The 21,336-nt window shown below is 42.7% G+C and overlaps 1 protein-coding gene and 1 pseudogene across 2 annotated transcripts in view; one reads left to right on the top strand and one right to left on the bottom strand.

Moving 5' to 3' along the window:
• Nucleotides 1-21,336, bottom strand: part of LOC126416770 (zinc finger CCCH domain-containing protein 13) — a 386,118-nt gene that overhangs the window by 352,429 nt on the left and 12,353 nt on the right. The window lies entirely within an intron of this gene.
• On the top strand, nt 4,592-4,709 carry LOC126417691 (5S ribosomal RNA; annotated as a pseudogene).

Below are 21,336 nucleotides of genomic sequence, written 5' to 3'. Positions count from 1 at the left end.
TCCATTGTTGAGTACATCTCGAGTTTTTGGGATCGGCAGCAGGTTGGATAATATAAAGACATCGAAGCAATTCAGAGGCATGCTGCTAAATTTGTTACCGGTAGGTTTGATCAACACTCAAGTAACTTAAACAGGAATCCATGGAGGGAAGACGACGTGTTTTCCGCGAAACGCTATTTAGAAAATTTAGAGAATCGGCATGTGAAGCTGACTGCTGAACGATTTTAGTGTCCCCAACGGACATATCGCGTAAGCATCGCGGAGATATGAGAAATTAGGGCTCATACCGAAGAATATACTGTGGATAGGCTTTTTCCCTCATCTGTCTGCGAGTGGAATAGGAAAGGAAACGAGTATTAATGGTTCAAGGTCCCCTTCTTCATGAACCATACGGTGGCTTGCAGAGTATGTAGCTAGATGTAGATCTCCTCGATAGCCTTCTAGGACGATCATCAGGCATTAGACCAATCCTATGCGTGTCAATAAAGAGCACGCGGAATCCACTGATCCAAGTTCCACAGCAAGCGTTACCTCTGTCGCGGGGTACAGTGCTCGGGAATTTGTACTGTTGTCCGTAATGTAGACTTACGCTGGTTGCCAAATTAATCGTGTGGGGACGTCTGAATCGAAACAGCCCTCCCAGTTGCCTCGGAAATGGCAGCGCACATTTCTCACGCACTCCCTTCGAGGTCAGTGCGAGCCGTAATTTGTATGTAGTGGTCATCTGCTACTGTTGTTGGTGCGGGGACCACTACGAGACAGATCTTCAATGTTTCGTGTCTACTATAGTGGTTGAACGATCAAGTAACATGGCTGCAGTGGACGCCAGTTGGGAGAGGCGACTCCCCGTGCTGGCAATCCCTTCCTACCATAAGGCGACAATGCGCGATCTGTCTAAGCTTGAAATGACCGTCGTAGGCACATTTGCGGGTTGAACAGCGTACAATGGACGTACTGTGCAGTTCAAGGCTTCACACTGTGCGCTCTAGTTAACTGTACTAACAATACTGATTTACATTCCTCCAGCCGGCCGAAGTGGCCGTGCGGTTAAAGGTGCTGCAGTCTGGAACCGCAAGACCGCTACGGTCACAGGTTCGAATCGTGCCTCGGGCATGGATGTTTGTGATGTCCTTAGGTTTGTTAGGTTTAACTAGTTCTAAGTTCTAGGGGACTAATGACCTCAGCAGTTGAGTCCCATAGTACTCAGAGCCATTTGAACATTCCTCCATTTCGCATAAACAGATTTAAGACGAAGGGAAAAAAACACGAAATCTGCAATCCTGAGAGTGATGAAAACATTTTTTTTTCAGTATTTACATGGACAGACTCAATGGACAGACATATGAAGAGTGGAAATTTCAAATGCTCTAGGAAACATTTTCTCATACAATGCGTTTTCAGTGCCGTGTTCTCTTTATGTCCCTTGACTTGTTACCAGTGTCAAATCATGTAGAAAATATTTCGGACATTCATTACTAGACAGCGGATAGTCTACAAGCCATGGTATGAAGAGATAGCACACAAGTTTTTTTGTGAGTGGTTACAGCTCTTTGAGCTGCGGCAGAGATCTTACAGTTATAGTGAAGAGGAGGTCTTTGTTCAGCAAGATTTACACGACACCACTGAGTCAGCTGAAGCTATGAAGCCTTTCCTTGTAATTCCAATGCACAAAACTCACTTCTTTGATTATAAAGACGCTGCTGAAACATTTTTCTCAATGCAAACGAGTATGATCTACAAGCGCAGTATGGTTAAAGTGTCTCATACTCATCCATCGAAAATGCCTATGAAAAATTTTTATTCCGAAAAAGAAGACTGGAAAAATGTCAATGTATTCAAATGAAGAAGGTCCATGACTGAAGTATTTCATCTGGACGACCAACCAAGTGTATAAGTCGCAAAACGGGAAGACCTGGATAAGATGTTGCCATTTCTTCCTCAACCCGCACAAGAAGCTTTAGAGTCAATAGTGTAACATCTGGTCCCAAGAAGTATAAGAGAAAGGAGGCAGTACTAAGATATTTATTTCCTGAATTTAATTTAGTTATCCTCTTGTAAGAAATTGAATACGTGCGAGAACTGGTTTGTGGACTGCAATTGAAATATCGCTGCAGTACTTCTCTGCTCTTGTATTACCACAAACAAAATTTAATGCCTCCGTATTAATGGCACTTAAAATTTTTCTTATAGGTAGTTAGAACCCGTCAATTGCCTGGTACAGTAAATAAAACGTACTTAATAAATTATTTATTTTCTTATTTTTTATTTTGCTGTGATGAGGTGATCAACGTAATTCAGTGGTATCAGAGAACTATGTCATTTTTTTCGATACAAATAAGTTCCGTTCAAAAAGAGATGCATCGTTTTTTGATTCTCTTTTCAGACATGAAATTTGTCAGACGTTTGACATACCCTTTCTGGATACGAAAAAAATATTTTCCGAGACACTGAAAATGGGCGCTTGTCTACTGCAACCCAGTTACGAGCTACAAATAAGCAATAACAAATTAAAAACCACTAGCTGAACTAATTATAGCACTTTCTTAACGTCTTCTCCCAGATATTTCACTGGGATAAGTCACAGAGGATTTAGAATTCTGGGAAGTCTTTATCGTGCCATTCCTACTGTGTAGGGATACTTCAGGGCATTTAAGAGGGCTCTTAATCTTGCTGAGAGTTCCCATTGTCCTCTTGGAAAATAACCACATAAGCTACCATGTTGTACTCTAATTCAAGTAGGTCAAGAATGTCTTCTTCGCCTGGAACTGCGTTTTTACGTCACACTTCCATTCGTACTACATTGTGGCTACGCCACGAAGGCATTCGTGAAGTAGCGCTGATTTTCCCTTCTTTCCCTTTATATATGGAAAGCTGTCTGATTTACGGTACTTCTGGTAAACTTTTCTTCCTGACTTAAGTGCCCACTATATTTATTTCACAATAGTCCCAGAATCTAAAAATTGCATAATCCCTGAAAATGATGTAGTGTCGGTGCTGATATGCATCGAGTTTCTCGTTCCGCTTCATTGTTCCTCATTAAGAAGGCTGAACGGCGAAAGCTGCGACCTCGGCGGAGGCAATTGTACTACGCTGGGGCGCGCACTTGCTGCTGCATTCACTCGGAGAGCCGGACCGGGGCAAGAGGTGATGGAATTCCAGCGTTTACAGGCGCAGGTTCATGAGAACGGTGTAAGTGCCCGCTCGTACTCCGCCTCTCGATCGGTATTTTCGCAACAAAATACACGCTCACGGAATATCAGACCAGGTGTGCGGTTAGATTAAAGACCTCGAAGTGAATAGCTCTCTCTCTCTGTGTCATTCAGAATGGGCAGTTATCATCAGCAGCCGAAGGAGCTTAAGGTGACGGAGCATTGAAAATGGGGTACATCTGATATCATCGAAAATCTATTCTCTGATGCTACAAGTGAACAACAGAGGTGTCCACCTATAAACCACGTTTTTGTAACATTATTTTGAGACACAGCATAGGATTATCCATTGGAACAACCACATGAGTTTAGTAGTGGGAGATACCAATTATATAGCAATATACACTGGAAGAATGGTAAGGATATTCCACTCATTTACAAAGGAGGTGGCTAGTGAAACTCTTCACGGACGAAAGGAAGATAGGAATATTGGGTTTAACGTTCAGCCGACGATGCTGTCATTAGAGACAGCGAATCCGCTGGAATCGGGAAGGAGGGAAAGATAATCTGCCGCGCTCCTTTCAAGATATCGTCCGAGAACTTGCTTTAAGCGGTTTATGAAAACCAGAGAACGCAATTCTGGATGTCCTGATGGGTACTTGAACCGCCATCCTATTGAATGTCAGTCCAGTATCGTAACTACTGCATCATCTCGCATGTTTGCCACTACTACTGGGCAAACGGAACTCGCGTTCGAACGAGCTCGAGGTTTCCCGATACACCGCAGCGCCCGATACGATATCGACCCTTTTGGAACAAGCAAGTGACGTTCGACACCTGCAGCACGAGTGTAAGGAATACGGGAGATACGACGAACAAGTCGCAAGAAGCTACGACTCTGCTTAAAATCCGACAATTTCGCGAAACACTGTAGTAAGTAGCATCAAATCTTACCACTTCATAAACCCCTGTTGTATTTGCTCAAATATGCAACAAGAGCTCTCATGCAGTACCGGTACGCATGGAGGGATTAAATAATGCTGGTTTTTAAGCAAAGGTAACAGCAAAGCCGAAAATGTTGCCCTCCAAAAAATATTATTTTGGTGAAACAAGTGCAATATTTTATTTGTTTATGAGAAACTGTAATGATTTACCAAATGGCTTGCAGATTGGCATTATAATTCCTGTTCAGATATTAGAATATCAGGTAAAAACAAAACCTGCATTTAATTAGTTTGAAAACAAGATGGCAACATTCAGATGAGAAAAGGAAGAAAATTAATCGAGGACTACATGCCTAAGAATCGAAATTTATAGTGATAAACTGCCTGTAATTGCTACCGCGAGAATAAATTGCAGCGGCCTTGGAGATAGTACCATCAGACGTCACTAGATCACCGGACGAGCGAAAGCTCCAGAGGACTGAATCATGATTATGAAAGGCCAACGGCCTTGCCGCAGTGGTAACACCGGTTCCCGTCAGATCACCGAAGTTAAGCGCTGTCGGGGTGGGCTAGCACATGGATGGGTGACCATCCAGTCTGCCGAGCGCTGTTGGCAAGGGGGGTGTTCTCAGCCCTTGTGAGGCAAACTGAGGAGCTACTTCATTGTGAAGTACAGTCCCGGTCTCGGAAACTGACATACGGGCGGGAGAGCAGTGTGGTGATCGCATGCCCCTCCATATCCGCATCCAGTGACGCCTGTGGGCTGAGGATGACATGGCGCTGATCGGTACCATTGCGCCTTCATGGCCTGGTCGGAAGGAGTTTAGTTTTATGATTATGAATGAAAACAAATCAGTTTTCGGCTGTTACGCCATCATCAGTTACAAAGATAAATGTGTGTGATAGTGAAATTCTTTTACGATCCAAGATTTTAAACTAGTGCATATATAGATTGTCTCGGCTTCCAAAGATGACAATTGTTAATGTTTGATTAGGACTAAAACTAGACCGATTATTTAAGTGAAAACGCGATGTAAGATTATTTAACGTAGATAAAATATATGGCACATTGAGTAATAAACTGTGTAACAAATCAGAACAATTTTCCTGACCAGAAAATAAACTGAACAACAAACTCCGGTAGCACATTCCAAGGAAATTGCATAACAAATAACAATTTCTTTAACAGATTCTATATTAAAAGGAAATAATACATATTAGTGAGATCAAGCACGTAAGTGAAGCAGCTGTGATTATACAAAGTAAACTTTTTAACAGGGCATGTGAAACTACAGTAACTGAAATAAAGGAAAAAATGGGGCATGTGAGTACGAGGGGTAAATTGAAACACAGCCTCCATGGGATTAGAAGTAGTATTTGCAGTTAGAAGTAGCGAGTACGGGAACTGTGTCTGGTCATTCTAGTTTTAGTCCTAAATCGAACACTGACAACTGTCATTTTTGGAAACTAGAGGCTCTGTAGATGCACGAGTTAAACGTCTTAGATCCTATAAAAATTTCACTGACCAACACATTTACCTTGTACCTGATGATGGCGCAACAGCTGAAAACAGCTTTGTAAAAGATTGGATTGGATTGTTTTGGGGAAGAGACCAAACAGCGAGGTCATCGGTCTCATCAGATTAGGGAAGGACGGGGAAGGAAGTCGGCCGTGCCCTTTCAAAGGAACCATCCCAGCATTTGCCTGGAGCGATTTATGGAAATCACGGAAGACCTAAATCTGGATGGCCGGAGACGGGATTGAACCGTCGTCCTCCCGAATGCGAGTCCAGTGTGCTAACCACTGCGCTACCTCGCTCGGTTTTGTAAAAGAGGTAATAAATATTAGAGAATATTACACCAGTGTCGTTGTGGTTTCATTCATAACGTGTAAGATATTCTACAAAGAACCGTCAGAGCAGTCAATCAATGAATTACGATTGCAATCTTTTATTTATTAGTTGCCTTTGTTACGTATTACCAGCACCATAAAAGAAATTTCACTCCGTGTTTCACAATCACTTTTATTTTTAAATTGCGGGCCGATCGGAAGATCTAGCTGAACTCGTGCTATCGATCTGTGAAGTAAACTGCTCCAACGGTTCGAGTCATGCTGAAGAACAGCATTCGTTTACTCAGACAGTTTGGTAAGTGTTAGCTGATATGTAGACTCGAGAAATCCCGAAACTGTATATTTAAAAATATATATATTTATAAAAAAGCTACACCAATTAAAACACAAATAACTAACAAAAGAAAGTTTAAAATAAACATAAATAAATCATAAAGTATCAATACTACCATTCTCAGCTGCAGATTTGCACAAATAATTACTAGTTTCTATAATTTAGTGATCATCTTCAGAACTGATTAATCAAGAATTGTAATGCGTAGAAAGTTATTATGACTTTCATAATTCCTGATTAATCAGATCTGAAGACGATGGAAACTAGTAATCATTTACAACACGTTTCAACCAAGACTGCTGAAATAAATAGTTTCTTAAGTATTGTTTCTCCGCCATTGACCGTTCCCAAGTTGAAACAACAGAAGATTTTAGAGCGTCCGGAGAAGAGCTGAATTATTCCACAACTAGTAAAAGATGAATTTAGTCAACGCAATAGCGAAGCAGAGACGCTATAAATACAAGTGGAAGACTCTCCAATGAGGACATTGTACATCAACGAGAGGCTTTGTTTTGACAATTCAAGAGCGGAAGTTTCAAGTTCGGCCAACAAACACAGTCATTTTTCACAGTGGCATTGGGCGTGCTATCAGATCGTGGTGGTACATTTAGAAAAATTTGGAACAATAAGGAGAGGTGCCAACTGCCACTCTTCACACACATCATCGACACGGTGGCTTCTAGAGTACAGGCGTAAGTGTAGTAATTAATTTTTTCCTAATCTTTCTATGACGGATGATTGCTCGCGTCTTACGTCAGACATACCTGAGCTAGAATGTACGTGGTTTGTGTGCGTATATTTCTGGAGAACAGACCTTTCGTCTTAGGTCACTGAGTTGATCTGCACCTGAACGCACACGCAAAATAAAACTTGCTTTCAATACCACTGGGCTTTCACTGTGCGTGGTCCTACTGGAGATGTCATGCCCTTGCCGCCTTCCGATCTCTGAACTATCTTGCCCTGCCTTTTGTATGAGGAACAGTTCACAGCGGTCCTCGAACCCCTATGTGTCTTGGCATTTTTCACATACATACATAGTGCCGGAGGTGAAAGGAGAAGCGGTAATTGAAAAATCTTTCCGGCCATTGAACCCTAATACCTTAGATTTATAGCCTGATACAGACGCAGTTAGCCGCCGCGCCACAGTTGTATACAGGGGACGAAAGTGAAGGGAATTCACGACTGAATGGAAAAATATTAGCTGAGATTGTCCATACCTAAATATAGAAAACGTCTGATAGAATGAGGTCTTGCCTTTCCACTATCAAAGATGAAGACCTAATGGTAATAATAATAATAATAATGAGTGTGTGGGATTGGTGGCCGGGAGACCCCTCGCGGGGCGGTTCGTCCGCCACTCCACAAGTTCTTTAACGCCACTACGGCGACTTGCGAGTGAATGAGGATGAAATGATGATGAGAGAGACACGCAACACCCAGTCATCTCGAGGCAGAGAAAATCCCTGACCCCGCCGGGAATCGAACCCGGGACCCCGCGCGCGGGAAGCGAGAACGCTACCGCAAGACCACGAGCCGCGGACAAGACCTAATGGTGAGTGACTAATTTGGTTATCCTGGCGATAAGTTATTATTCCGTCTGTAATTGTTGCATTCGAAGGAAAGGGTCATGAATAGCCATAAGTTATATTTTTGCCAAGGATGAAATGGGAGGAAAGTTATGATTACACTATCAAAATCTTTGGTGACAGACCTCCTTCTCTTAGTTCGTTACAAAAAATCTAGCCACTTTAATATTTGACATTTGTCCAAGAAAAATGAAGAGCGTGCGATTAAGTCCATCTACGAACAGACTCCACAAGTCAACATACGGTTCATGAAGGACAGTACATAGTTTTTCTGTCAGTCACTCCCTTTGTTTATTCCATTCGCAAATAAAGTGAGGGTGCATCCACTGTCTATAAGCTTCTGTGTTATGCCTGATTTCTCATGTCTTTTCTTCGTTGTCCTTAACTAAGATGTATGTTGGTGGCGGAAGGATAGTTCTGCAGTCGGTCGCAAATGCTGGTCTTCTAAACTTTCTCAGCAGTGTTTCGCAGAAAGAACGTCTTCTTCCTTCGCAGGATTCCCATTTTAGTGCACGGAGCATTTCCGGAGTACTCGACAGTTGATCTAACCTACAGGTAACAAACGTCCGCCCAGGCGGGAATCCCACGCACTCGAGCAGTACTCACGAATGGGGCGCACAAGTGTTCTGTACGCTGTCTCCTTTGTAGATGTCTCCCAGTACACCTAAGTCTACCATTCGCTTATCCCACAAACGACCTTGTGCGCTGATTCCATTATATGTCTCTTTGAAGCATTACGCCTAGCTTTCTAGTCTACGATACTGTGACAAGCAGCACACCACTAAGTCTGCATAAGAACATTACAGATTGTTTTTTCGATTCATCTTCATTAAGGTAATTTTCCTACATGTAGAGCAAGCCGACAGTCATCACATTACATAGATATTCTATCCGTCATCCTGTACCTTCCTACATCACTCAGTGACGACATACAGCGTTATTATAAAACAGTCGCAGATTGGTGCTCATTTTCTCCATCAGATCGTTTATGTAGCCTTTATAGGCAAGGAAAGGAGTCCTAACCCATTTCCCCGGCGGAGTCCTGACGATTTTATATTCGAGGAACACTCGCAGTCCATGACAACATACTGGATTCTATCAATTAAAATGTCTGCGATTCAATCGCACCAGAGAAACTATTCCATATTACTGGGCCTCCGTTACGAGTCTGCAGTGTTGCATCGCGTCAAACAGTTCCAGGAACTCTAGGAAAATGGAACCTGTCTGTTGCCCTTCTTCCATAGCCCGCAGGGTATCGTGCCACGCAGTCACAGTATGTTTATTCCAGAACGACAAAATATTACGGACACATGTGTTTTATGGTTACTGACAGCATCAGGTCAGCTGTCTGTCAGGTGCTTGACTACGGCATTGTCCCATCCTCAATAAGGCGGATGACTGGGGACAGAAGCAACATTCTTCATTACACGAATAACTAACTGGGGACGCTACGTACAAGCAAGTGAGGTTGTATGAACCATGGATCCAGCAAAGCATTACAGAGACCAGTCTGACACAGAGTCCATCTGCACCCAAATAAGTCGTGTACTCAAGCACCAGAGAACAACGGAACTGCTACCACTTTAAAACATCTTAAGGGAAACAGAGTTCGGTGACATTTTGAAAATCGAAGTAAGTGTCTAATACACAGCCGAGGAAAGAGAATTCCCCTTTATTGGTTGAAGAAGGGGAGAAGTTCTGAAGTAAAACAGAAGCTTTCTTAGAAACGATACGAAGTCGTCCTGTTGAATGACATACGTAACTAAAATGTTAAAGAAAGACTGTCACATCGTACTAACGTCCTTGAATGATTCAAGTGCTGTTACCTATTTCAAATAATTCAACCGCGTCAGCTGATTTTGTTTGCCGGTGCTGAAACCCATACAAGTTTTCTCCAGATTGACCAGTTGCTCTGACTTACTTCCTGTAATGAAACAAGTCGAGTTAACTGAGTGTTATTAAGTCTGCACCAATTTCTTCGAAACTTTCCCTTTTCCCACGCACAGAAAGATAATTTCTTAGTTCGCCTACGATTTGGTAAGTGGGAACTGTGACAGTCTAAGAGTCTAGGCAGGCCAGCGTGGGACGGAGAAATGTTGGACCCAGAATTGAGCAGCAGAAGGAATTAAAGATGGAAAACAGCACGACGTGCAGAGAATGTTACGGAAGGACTTACATACTGCCTGAGTAACTAACAGGTAAATATTAAAAAATTGCCAGAATCGAAAAAGTTAACGGGTTAGGAAATACTTGCAAACCCACGAAATATATGAAGAAACTCGCGAAGGATGAAAAGACGACGAAAATGTGAAGAAAAAGCTCGGGTTGAAATGAGGTGATACATGAGAGCATGCATTAACTCTTCGTGGGAACCGATCCAGAATTCACCTTGTGAAACAGGGGACAACAGGAGAACTACAGTATCTATGATCGGAGGTGGTTCGAGCCTCGCTGCATCCTAACGCCAGTGCAGTGTCTGAACAACTGTACTCGGTAACTGCAATGATTGCGTGTTCCCGCATATTCTGAAAGCTATCGATTCGGGACCTCACCGACGTTTATTGAAGAAATTAGGACGTTCAGTTTTAGTCAGGTTTATGACAAGGTTGGAAACTTCCTGAAAGAAAGCAGCACGCTATCCGAGTAGGACATCATCAACAGCAACAAAAGTAATTCGGGGCATTATTCATGGTTTATTACCAGCTGGTATATCAGACTTTTCGCAAATGATGTGATTATCTACAAAGAAAAGAGGTCTGGTGGAAATCATAGTTATATATCTGAAGAAAAAGGCAACTTGGTGCACACAATCATAAATGAGAGAAGAGTTAAGTTATGTATGTCCTAACATGGATACATGATAGCCTCTGACATCACAAATATTTGACCAGGAGTTGAGTAAGTCATGTCATACAAGTTTGTCCTTGAAGACAATGCGAATGGTAGCTTATCATTCATTAGTGACATACATATTGGTAAAATGCAGTTCACATACGAGAAGGATTCCCCGTAGACAGTTACACGACTTTTAGTGGACGCCTGCAGGATGACCTGCTTGTGTAGCTCATCGCGCAGTGTGGTAGCTTGCGAGACGGGGAGGTGAGTCACATCACTATCGAATCTGTCGGTCGATTAGTGATGGCTGTCAGGTACACCGTTTAGCTGATGCTGGTTTTATGTGGTTTTCCAGGTCCGTTTAGGGCTGGTCTCCAACCACTGCCTCGAAAAATACAATGTACAAACAGTTTAAATATAAAGTACTATACAGAACAATGTTTGAAACACTCACAGATGGCGCACAGGATCTTCGCACCCAAAGTTTAGCTAACGTTTGTGGCAATAGGAAGGGCATCCGGCCACAAAGTAAAAAAAGAAAAAAATGCCAAATCACGAAAAATAGCTGACTCCGCACGACAGAAAATGGCAGAGGAGAGAGAGAGAGAGAGAGAGAGAGAGAGAGAGAGAGAGAGAGAGAGAAAGAGAAAGTCTGTCGAATCCACAGCAGCTGGGACTGTTTTTCACTAAATGCAGCAGCCATCTTGCACAAAACTTTCTGGTAGTTAACACTGAAAACTTACGATACACCTTTAACCGACACTCGTCCAATACCACCTTGCACACTTTCTCCAACAAGTTACCTTTCATTAGGAATGTGGGTGCACTCAGCTACTGTGATATGACTTTCAAATGATAGAGGACACAACCAGTCTTCCTTTTCTTTCAGGTTTTATTAGGCAGATCTAGACATCGGCTAGTGTCTAGCCATTATCAATGCAATATTTCATAGTATCAATGCATGTCCTAATACGTCAGTCCCCTAATGTTCGGAATCTTGAGTCTTGAACGAACTGTGACAGAAGCCCGAACAACAAGGGGCTAACGCACTGCCGGCCGGGGTGGCCGAGCGGTTCTAGGCGCTACAGTCTTGAGGTTCGAATCCTGCCTCGGGCATGGATGTGTGTGGTGTCCTCAGGTCAGTAAGGTTTAAGTAGTTCTAAGTTCTAGGGGACTGATGACCTCAGAAGTTAAGTCCCATAGTGCTCAGAGCCGTTAGAACCATTTTGAACTGACACACTAGAACATGCATTGAAACTATGAAACAGTGCATTGGTAATGGCTAGGAACTAGCCGAAATCTAGATTTGCTCAATAAAATCTGAAAGAAAAGGACGACTGATTGCTGCGCACTATCATCTGAAACACTTTCTCAAAGTTTTCATCTGTCGCTACACTTTTGGGACGTCTTTCACATAGACCATCTTCCCATTATCGTTAAATGTTGACAATGAAAGCATCATCAACTTTGGACGAATTCACACAAGCTAGAAACCGCTTCAAAACAATGAACATTATTCGAGTTTACCCACTGACTAAATAAAAAGTCGTGTAAACAGTAACAATCCCGCAAATAAGGCTGACACCCGACTTACATTTTGCAACATATACCAAAGTTTCAAAACTAAAATTTCTTTGACACAGTGGTGCACCTATGTATCCCTGGATGCGCGTTCTGGCATTAGCGAGTAAAGCGATATCTTTTGAAGACTTTGAATCCAAACTGACAGATGCATTAACAGATTGAGTGTCTATTACTCCAACAATTAACTTCGTCCAAACCAATCTGTGTGCGTTTCGTCTAAAGCTCCTTCAGGCACGTCACAAACACAACATCATATGACAAGGGGACAATTAGTTGGTTGGCTGGTTCATTTGGGGGAAGGGGACCAAACAGCGAGGTCATTGGTCCCATTGGATTAGGGAAGGCTGGGGAAGGAAGTCGGCTGTGCCCTTTCAAAGGAACCACCCCGCATTTGCCTGAAGCGGTTTAGGGAAATCACGGAAAACGTAAATCAAGATAGCCGGACGGGTTTTTATCCGTCGTCCTTCCGAATGCGAGTTCAGTGTGCTAACCACTGCGCCACCTCGCTCGGTGGGGTAATTAATCAATATGCTTCAAAATATATGAGAGTCGCTTTGCATCTTACTCTGACATAGAAGCAGCATTGCAAGAATACGAGATAAAAGATAGAAGCCAGAAATAATTTTCTTCGCAAGATCACTGGTAGCACTGGGGCTCTCGGTCACAAACCATGAGAACGACGACACTAGCAACTCGGTACAGTGCTGCAGATTATGCCTGCCCAGTCTGGTACAAATCTACCCACGCAAACTTAGTTGTAAATGCGCCAGACGAAACATGTAGGCTTAGTGCAAGTTGTTTGAAACGTACCCCACCAGCTCGCAGGTACAGACCCACCAGATATTAGTTATGAAGTAGCTTCCAGTGCGGGCAGGCCCATCAAGAAACGGCTCCATTACACGAGCACATCCCAGAAGCCCTAAGGTTGACATCCAGAAGAATTTTCCTCGAGATCAATTTAGTCTTGCAAACAGCAGCAACTGCGCCAAGGAAAAATCGTGGATTTTTCGATTTGAGAAAAAGTTTACCTGCCCTTTTCATTCGGGAAACCTCGCACTTGGGCATGAACTGAATATGATGATGTGCAAATCACTCAGTCATCCTCGGTCTAGAGTTGGAACACCCAGGAGTAATCTCCAGAAATGGCAGTTCCCCGTGGATACCACCAACAGTGACTGCAGAGAATCAGATAACATGGGGCGCCGCCTGGATTGTCAACTGTATTCTGCACGTTGCATAGAAGAGGATCTTCTGCTTGCGACTCCGAGCGCAACTGAAGTGCTTAAATTTTCTTTCGTATGCTTTTCATGTAATAACCAGTCGTTTGTGATGCGAATAAATAATACCCGTAGTGTTCAGCTTTTACGCAGAGATAGGCTCTCATCTCTACACCGCTAATTTAAAGAGTCGCATTTCCGTTCGTCGGACGGCCGTAACTGGGGACTTCGGACCACCTGCTTTGCTCGGTTGCCGGCCCCCGGCCTTTGTCTGTTTAATGAGCTGTGCTCGGAATCACCAACGCCGACGGCAGCGGCAGAAGGCGGTATATTCCGCGTAATGCGAGCGGGGACGAGAGAGCGGCAGCTCCTGGAAAGCGGCCAGTAAATCCCACTCGGCAATTACTCGCGTGGGCGCAGCTGCGGATTTCTCGCTTACGCAAGGGACGCGTTTTACACGTTGCAAAACCGCGGCTGCCCCCACAGTCACACCAACACTCGCCAGATTTAAGGAACAATCACTGCAGCAAGTCAGGTGTAAGAGACTCATACGAGCGCTTTTTTTTTTCTCAACTTTCGAACGGGGTCGGAATGGAAACCACTCCGAAAATCAAAAATGTTTTGAGTGCAACATTTAGCTACGCCTTCCGGCTACCTCTCTACGTAGCCACCGCTCCGAGTTAGACATTTGTCGTAACGCGGAGTCATCAGTCTTCTCTCTGCTTCGATGGCAAATTTTTCACCTCAGTTTAGCATTTGCAACCTACGTACTCAATTATTTGCTGGGCATATTCCAGTCTCTGTTCCCCTCTACAGTTTTTACCCTCTACAGCTCCCTCTGGTATTATGGAAGTTATTCCGTTTTGTCTTAACAGATCTGCTACCACCTCGTCCGTTCTTATTGCCATTGTTTTTCTCGCCGGTTCCGCGGAGAATCTCCTCATTCCTTATCTTAACAGTCCACCTAATTTTAAACATTCTTCTGTAACACCATATCTCAAATGCTTCGATTCTCTTCTTTTCTGGTCCTCCCACAGCCCATGTTTCACTACCATATCATGTTAGGCTCCAAACGTACATTCTCAGAAATTTCTTCCTCAAATTAAGTTCAAATGGCTCTGAGCACTATGGGACTTAACAGCTGAGGTCATCAGCCCCCTAGAACTTAGAACGACTTAAACCTAACTAACCTAAGGATATCACACACGTCCATCCCCGAAGCAGGATTCGAACCTGCGACCATAGCGGTCGCGCGATTCCAGACTGAAGCACCTAGAACCGCTCGGCCACTCCGGCAGGCTCAAATTAAGTCCTATGTTTGATACTAGTAGACTTCTCTTGGCTAGGAATGTCCTTTTTGCAAGTTAGCCGGCCGGAGTGGCCGTGCGGTTCTAGGCGCTACATTCTGGAGCCGAGCGACCGCTACCGTCGCAGGTTCGAATCCTACCTCGGGCATGGATGTTTGTGATGTCCTTAGGTTAGTTAGGTTTAATTAGTTCTAAGTTCTAGGCGACTGATGACATCAGAAGTTAAGTTGCATAGTGTTCAGAGCCATTTGAAACATTTTTTCAATTTATAGTCTGCTTTTGGTGTCGTCCTTGCTCCAACCGTCATGGGTTATTTTATTGCCTAGGTACCACAATTCCTTAACTTCTTCTACTTCGTGATCACCAATCCTGATGTTAAGTTTCTAGCTGTTCTCATTTCTGTTACTTCTCATTTTCATCTTTTTTCGATTTACTCTCAATCCATATTCTGTACTCATTAGAGTGTTCCTTTCGTTGAATAGATACTGTAATTCTTCTTCACTTCTGCGGAGGATAGCAATGTCATCACCGATTCTTATCATTGGTATCCTTCCACCTTGAATTTTAATTCCACTCCTGAAAATTTTTTCCGTCATTGCTTCTTCTACGTATAGATTGAACAGTAGGGGAGAAAGACTACATCCCTGTCTTACACCCTTACTAATCTGAGCAAATCGTTCTTCGTCTCCCACTCCTATTGTTCGCTCTTGGTCCTTGATCGTGGTACCAGCTTCCAAATATACAGCCATCTCTGCTTTCCGCCTATTCTCTGCACTGGTCCGCAGCTCGTTATCTGCCCCTAAATTCTGTCCATATAGCCTGCCGTGGATGTGAGCGAAGAGATAAAAATCAGAGGGAGCCAAGTCCGGGCTCTATGATGGGTGATCAAGCACTTCCCATCGAAATCGCTGCAGAAGTGTGTTCGTTGCACCTGCAGTATGAGGCCGAGAATTGTTATCAAGAAGGAAACACGTGACAATTTGTTGCTCCTGATGAAGCTCCCGACTACCAACAGAACGAGATCACTTTTAACATGAATGAAACCTAAGGAGAGTTATGGATTATCATCAACAAATGCCCCCCATGGCTGCACAAAATAAGCTAACGAAAATAAAGGTCAGACTTTAAGACTTTATTTTTCACAGACTACAAAAATTTATTAACACCGCATTTAAGTCACTGGACAAACGATCGCCCAAGCGATAGATGGAAAACCACAGTGCAGTTGTTGCTTGTCTGCAGGATAATGGTGACGATACCACAGAAACGATCATTCTGTGAGATACAATACATAAAATGTGAATTTTAGGGCATTCCTCCATCATTTTAATGGACAATGGCCTTGCCATAAAAACGGTGAATTGTATGAGAATTCTGTAAAAATTTAATTCCATGCACAAATGGTAAAGAATGGTTTGTCCACGTGCATTGGATGCAACTGCAGGAAACCCACAACCAGGGTGAACACTGAATTTCACATTCTTCAAGAAATCGCGTGTTATAGAACACCAGCTTCAAATAAAACTGCAACTGTTGGAGGTATTAGAACCTACTTACTACGCTAAAAAGATATGACGGGTAGTCAAAGTTTTAAGTGTCACGTCGAAAAAATTAAGCTCTGTCTTAATTTTTTGTTTGTCTGCAGGTAGACGTATGTACAGTTTTAGTTAACACTGAAATCCCAACGCCACAGTACCATAGCACACCCAAAGAGTAGCGAAAACGGAACTGATCATCATCAGTATCGTCATTTTTTGTGCGTTTGTCCCGCATCGGCGCAGGTTTGGCATGTTATTTATGCATGTAACTTAACAGGTGGCTGGATGCCCTTCTTGGCACCACCCTGTTTCTCCTCAGACAGAATATGTGCACTCCAACTGTCTGTGTGTAGTGTTATCCATGTGGAAGTGAGGGAAACATGTCTAAATGTTTGCTAAGCACGTAACTGGAAGACTTGGGTGCCAATCCGGCATTCACCTCGTGGGACGTAGAAAACCGCCTAAAAACCACATATGCGCTGGCTGGCACACCAACCCTCGCCGTTAATCCGCCAGGCTGATTCGATTAGGGAAAGTGCACATCCGCATCACGGAAGCGGTGCTTCAGCGCCCACTGCTATCCAGATTGGATGAAAACAGAATGGATCAGTCCATTGATAAAGTGGAGTGTCGTACAATCAGCAGTTTTCCACATCTGAAGAGAAATAACGCTGCAACAATCCATGCTGTGTTGGTGAAAGCATACAGCAAGAGTGTGCCAGAATATGACGCAGTGACTACCTGGCACAGTATCTACCTGTGTGGTCAGACAAGTCTGAGTGACGGAGAACTAAGAGACAGACCATCTGTCTGTGAGGAACCGGAAGTCACTAGAGAAGCGTACGTGTTTGTGCTCGGAGACCGACATATCAAAGTCGAGGCTATACTGGAAAAAGTGGATATCAATCATGGATTGGTTTTCAACATCTTGCACTACATTCTGAACATGACAAAGATCGCTCCCCGCTGTGGTCCACGATTGCTCCCACCCATTCAGAAAGCTCGCCGAACCGACGCGACAGCAGAAATGTTACAGTTGTGTCAGGCCAGTCCGGATGTCTTACTTACGAGCCTAATCACCATAGACGAGTGCTGGGTGTATGGCCATGACAATAACAAAGCAGTGGAAACGTGTCGATTCCCCACCGCCGGAAGAGCTGACGGCCTAACGATCGTCAGGCGAGGTGATATTGAATGATTTTCGAGACTGCCATAGCGTGGTACCAACAGATTATGCTCGGAGCATATTACCGAAATCTCCTGACGGGGTTACAGCAGGTTGTCAAGACGAAACGTCGAGGGAGCTGTGCAAGGGGGCTGCTTTTGCTCCACGACAATGCACCCCCCCCCCCCCCCCCCCCCCCGACTCTACACAGGACACTGTCCCACGTGCCGTTTCTTTGGGCTATCAAATACTCTATCCTCCCCTCCCCTCCATCGATTTCTCTTGGCATGGCACCCAATAAATTTTCCCTCTTTGCACTGATGGAGAAACCACTGAGTGGCAGAAGGCGAAGAGGCAATTTTTGAGATGCAATGCTTATCGAACAGCAGAAGTGCAGACTTCTACAATCAACGTCTTCATCAACTCATCCACCGTTGGAAACAATGCGTCAGGTTGCAGGGTGCATATGTGTTGAAGGAATAATACTAACAACGAGTTTCAAGTTCGAAACTTGGAATTTTCGAGATGAAAATTAAAAAGAAGGTAGAATTTGCCACTTTTGTGTTATTAATTTTATTTGTTCACTAGTTTCAGCGTTCTGAGCCATTGTCGAATGATATTGTGATTCTGAACAAAGTAGAATACAGTTGTTACCTCGACGAATAGAAAAGTAGTGATTTGAATGTACACGTATTTTAAATATATTTACCAGTAAAAAACTATGCTTTACATGTCGAAATTCTTTAAATTTGTTTTCTCTGTTCGTGTTGGTTCACAAATACTGTTTTGTTGGTTTGACAGCTTGACATTAACAAAGGTATACTGATCAAAGACTAAAGCTAAGCGTGGGATAAATGGAATAGTGATTTGAAACACTATGGCTATATAGTTGTGTGTGTAGTTGAGGAAAGTTGAAAAAGAAATAAGAAATAAGAAATAAACAGCATGGAAAATAAAATGCACAGGTTTTGGAAGTTAAGCAAAAATCAGATGCAAATGAAAGTAATCCGGAAAGAAAGGAAGCCATACAAAAAACTAAATTCGTAGTTCTGCCCTCTTATGGAAACATTTCCAATAAAATACCCAAAACTTTTACAAATACAAATATCTAAACAGGATTCCGAACAATAATAGTTATATCATGAGAGAGACCACCAACACAACAGAACCATTTAATAAGTCAGGGATATGCAGAACTGGATGTGACGATTTTGTCAAAGACATCGGCAAAGTAGTGGAAACTTTCAGACACATTTTAAAGAGCACACGAAATCGAACGATAACAGTACAAATGCCTTTGCACTACATGTCCTCAGCAACAAACATACATCAAAACACGTTAACAGTAAGCCCCAAATTTTGCTTTTTGTTAAGAAAGGGAAGCAAAGGAATATCCTGAAGAAACTGAAATTTTCAGTCCTTTAAAAGTCAACCCGATATGCTTCTTAAGGCGCAAACAGATCTTCAGAACAAAAAGTTCCTCGATAACTTCAGTCACAATCTGCTGATGACCAATCAGAAATCATCTACACAATAAAATGTAGTTTAAAATTTAATCTCATCGCGCCATGTATCTGAACAATTTTTTATTTTGTTTCCATTCTTTCATTTTTGATACTACTTGGTTTCTACAATGTTGACTGGAATAATCTCTTTCAAATTCTGAAGGTGGCAGGGGTAAAATACAGGGAGCGAAAGGCTATTTACAATTTGCACAGAAACCAGATGGCAGTTATAAGAGTCAAGGGGCATGAAAGGGAAGCAGTGGTTGGGAAAGGAGTGAGACGGGGTTGTAGCCTCTCCCCAATGTTATTCAATCTGTATATTGAGCAAGCAATAAAGGAAACAAAAGAAAAGTTCGGAGTAGGTATTAAAATCCATGGAGAAGAAATAAAAACTTTGAGGTTTGCCGATGACATTGTAATTCTGTCAGAGACAGCAAAGGACTTGGAAGACAGTTGAACGGAGTGGATAGTGTCTTGAAAGGAGGATATAAGATGAACATCAACAAAAGCAAAACGAGAATAATGGAATGTAGTCGAATTAAGTCGGGTGATGCTGAGGGAATTAGATTAGGAAATTAGACATTTAAATTAGTAAAGGAGTTTTGCTATTTGGGGAGCAAAATAACTGATGATGGTCGAAGTAGGGAGGATATAAAATGTAGACTGGCTATGGCAAGGAAAGCGTTTCTGAAGAAGAGAAATTTGTAAACACCAAGTATAGATTTAAGTGTCAGGAAGTCGTTTCTGAAAGTATTTGTATGAAGTGTAGCCATGTATGGAAGTGAAACATGGACGATAAATAGTTTGGACAAGAAGAGAATAGAAGCCTTTGAAATGTGGTGCTACAGAAGAATGCTGAAGATTAGATGGGTAGATCACGTAACCAATGAGGAAGTATTGAATAGGATTGGGGAGAAGAGGAGTTTGTGGCACAACTTGACAAGAAGAAGGGATCGGTTGGTAGGACATGTTCTGAGGCATCAAGGGATCACCAATTTAGTATTGGAGGGCAGCGTGGAGGGTAAAAATCGTAGAGGGAGACCAAGAGATGAATGCACTAAACAGATTCAGAAGGATGTAGGCTGCAGTACGTATTGGGAGATGAAGAAGCTTGCACAGGATAGAGTAGCATGGAGAGCTGCATCAAACCAGTCTCAGGACTGAAGACCACAACAACAACAACTATTTTTTAACTTTCCTCAACTAGACACATAAATATAGGCTCATAATCTTTGAAATTATCATTCCATTAATTTAGTGCTTAGCTTTACTCTTTGATCAATATAGTACACTTTGTAAATGTTAATCTGTCAAACCAACAACACAGCTTTTGTAAACCAAAACGAATAGAGAACACAAATTTAAAGACGCTGACATTTAAATATGTAAGGCATAGTTTTCGATTGCAGCTAAATATATTTAAAATACGTTAACATTCACATCACTACATTTCTCTTCATGAAAGTAATATAGACAAAGGACAAGTAAAGAAGAAAACTCGGCAGGGGTGCACTGCTCGATGTGTTTTCGAGGTACGGGGTAGGCAGGGCGGTGAGAATCTCCTGTAGTCTCTCAATCTTCACAATATTCTTTAAACTTCCTTCTACTTAAATAATTATCTTGCAAGGTTCGACTTTCATGTAGACGGCAGTTTATTTTGGTTTATTAATTGCACAAAAAAGGCTGCAGAAGAACAACGAATAAAGTAGTACCCAAATGAAAATAAGTGGCCTATCCACTTTAGCATCTGGATGCTGAAGCAGTGGCTTAGAGGCCAGGGGGGAAACACGACACACCATGACCCAGAAGGCGTCGGGTATGATGCAAGCAGCACGTGGGAACACGTAGTCCGTCGGCCTGGAAGGTTCGCTTTAGACGTTCCCGAATATTCACACGACTAACTGATAGAGCCTCACTTTATATGGCTCTGGAAAGAAACAGATCAACAAATCACAGGCTGAAGTTTCGCTCTTGTGTAGCGAAACTTCAGCCCGTGATTTGGTCATCTATTTCATTCCACAACCATATAAAGTGAATAAGTCATGCTAACTGCCAGTAAATTAGCCTTTACACAAATTTTATCGCGTTTAATTTTGACAAAATTGGTTTATATAACCGAATTTACATAGTTTGACGATGACTTGTGTACTGTTGTTGTTGTGGTCTTCAGTCCTGAGACTGGTTTGATGCAGCTCTCCATGCTACTCTATCCTGTGCAAGCTTCTTCATCTCTCAGTACCTACTGCAGCCTACATCCTTCTGTATCTGCTTAGTGTATTCATCTCTTGGTAATTGTGTACTACTCAAGTCTAATGATTATT

The sequence above is a fragment of the Schistocerca serialis genome, chromosome 8, assembly GCF_023864345.2.
Source record: "Schistocerca serialis cubense isolate TAMUIC-IGC-003099 chromosome 8, iqSchSeri2.2, whole genome shotgun sequence".
Classification (NCBI taxonomy): Eukaryota; Metazoa; Arthropoda; class Insecta; order Orthoptera; family Acrididae; genus Schistocerca; species Schistocerca serialis.
The sequence above is the reverse complement of the archived record's forward strand: the minus strand, read 5'-3'. Positions and strand labels throughout refer to the sequence as shown.